The following is a 2,500-nucleotide window of genomic DNA, read 5'->3' on the forward strand; positions in this document are numbered from 1 at the left end:
TATCCACAGGTGCAGTCTTTGGGGACATTTCTTTTGCTCTCTCATCAGTCACTCGTAATCACTTCCCTTCCAGCCCAGTAAATTGACGTCTTTTACTGAAGCATTTATAGGGATGCATGTTCACAACTTGCAGCCAGGGAAGAAAAAAAATCTGACCACCACTAGGAATACGTAATAAGCTTCTGAATACATTATTTACAGTCAACTCGCAGACAGGAAATATTGTTTTATAAACGTCTACTTAGTTTCTGAAATGTATTTGTGCTTTTAATAGGGTTTTAAGCTGTTTACGACATACGGGTGAGAGTGAAGTTATTGGTCAGGAGGGGGGCTCTTGGGCGGCTGTGGATATTGGCAGGTTGTAAGGCTCCACCAAACGTGGTCCTGGGGAGGTCCCAATGACCTGTTTTACACCAACACTGGCGCTTTGTCGTAAAACCAGGGGGAAGTCGAGTCACAGCTCGGGTATTTGTTTGAAGGCGATGGAAAAAGTCCTTCTGTGGCAAGAGCATACTAGTGTTGTGTGCTGCTGTGTCTGATGGGAGTGGAAATACTCAGAGAAACAGGCTGCTCTGTCTGTCTTTAGATTGGTGCCCAGGTTCTGGTAAAATACTCCAGTACCACAGAGGAAAGTGCTGCATTCCCCTCTTACTTTTTTGGATGGAAACACTCTCTAGTCACTGGTGTTTGAATGGCGTAATTGGACGTTCAGGGGCTTGCAGAGAGAGGTGTGATGTAGTGTTAAATCTGCTCACAAATAACATATTTCTCACCTCTGTGGAGGTTCAATTCACTTGCCACAGCACCCCAACTTCTATTGCCATGTACCTTTGAAATCAATCCTGTCGTAGGCTATGGCCCCGAAAGAAATAGGTGAAAAATACTGTTGGTATGAAGCTGTGTGCCAACAGATCCAGCCATTAATATTCACCTTGAAGCACTGAATTTTACCTGTCACATTCACACACAAAAAACATCTCTGCACAAAGAGTGCCTAGTGCAGCGTACGTCAGAGTGATGGATGGTGGAAGTGTGTTCCAGGATTATGTTTTATGAAAGTTAAAGGGCTCTGGGGTTGCTCTGTGAAGCACATAATCCCAGTCAAAGTGCTGGGCTGGATGAACCCAGGCTTTATTATTAAACACCTATGAGAGGTCCTGGAGCTGGTGTGGCCGTCTGCACATCCAAGTTAACACTCTCCGGCTGCTCCAATCACACGTCCTTGCCATGTGGGCATGAAATAAAAATGTCTCTCAAACCCCCATTTACCATCTAAGCATCAAATAAGAATCGCACTGTATTGATAACTTTCAAAGAGCAATCTTTGACCGTCATTAAATGTACTGTCATGCCATTTCCTAGTGATATCTATTCAATGTTTTGTGTGTTTCTATTCATACAGTGGATTTTTTTTCCCTGTGAGGTAAGAGAGTGAAAGAAAAAAAAAGGTAATACTTTTGGCAATATGTTTTAGATTTGATGGTACAAGCGAGAATTGCCTATAAATGATGTGGTATTGATTTCACATGTGTAGGAGGAGTACCAGGGCTCCTAGCAGGGGAAGGGGAATGCCGTCCCTAAGCTCTGAGCATGGCTCTCTCCGACTGGATGTGCAAAGAGGGCCTGCTAGAAGCTCCAGGGGCCCTGGGGCCTGGTTCCACAGTCCTGGGAGCCGTTAAAAATACTATAAAAGCTCCACATCCACAATTATTCGGACTTCTAGATTTATAAATCTCCCTTAATGCTTATGGTAGATGTATTACTGGTTTAAAAATGGAAATTGATTGCTGCTCCCTTGGTAACAGTGCACTTGGTAATTATAAATGAACCAATAAATAAAAAAAGCAACAGATTTTTTTTTAAATAGATTCTGGCACAGTAGACATGGTAGTAAGGAGTGAGCCGGACAGGTCCATGCGTGACAAAGTGGAGGGCAGTGCCATCTCTCCTGCAACGGGTGTGAAAAATATTCAAGAGAACAGAAATGTTTAAAACATCCTCATGCTCTTCAAGGTTAGAGTTCACGTCTAGACAGTTTCCTGTCAAAAGAATATCAAACATGCTCAGAAACACCTGCGTTTATGTTGCCATGACAACATGTCAGATGTCGGGTGTGAAGGCCTGAACATCCATGCAATAACAACTGCTAAATAAGATTAAATAAGACTTGACAATGATAGATAGAATAGAAGGTTGCGCTTTACGGTGAAGCCTGATTTATACTTACCAATTACCATACTACACCATTTACCATTGTACCTTATTGTACGAACAAAAAGACAAAACAAAAGAACTACTTTCAACTGAAAATGCGTTCTTTTGGTGAGTGACATGGTTGTACGATGACGTATGACGTTAAGGTCTGTAGCTAGTGGAACAGAATCTGTGAAGAAGGCGTGCATTGCAGAATAGAGCTACACCACATGGATCCCCGGCTACAACCAGCTGTCCTGGGGAGCTGGAAATGTTTACCATGGTCCACATGGCTAATTTGTGTGTT

Source organism: Gymnoscopelus braueri (genome assembly GCF_963280865.1).
Source record: "Gymnoscopelus braueri genome assembly, chromosome: 4".
Lineage (NCBI taxonomy): Eukaryota > Metazoa > Chordata > Actinopteri > Myctophiformes > Myctophidae > Gymnoscopelus > Gymnoscopelus braueri.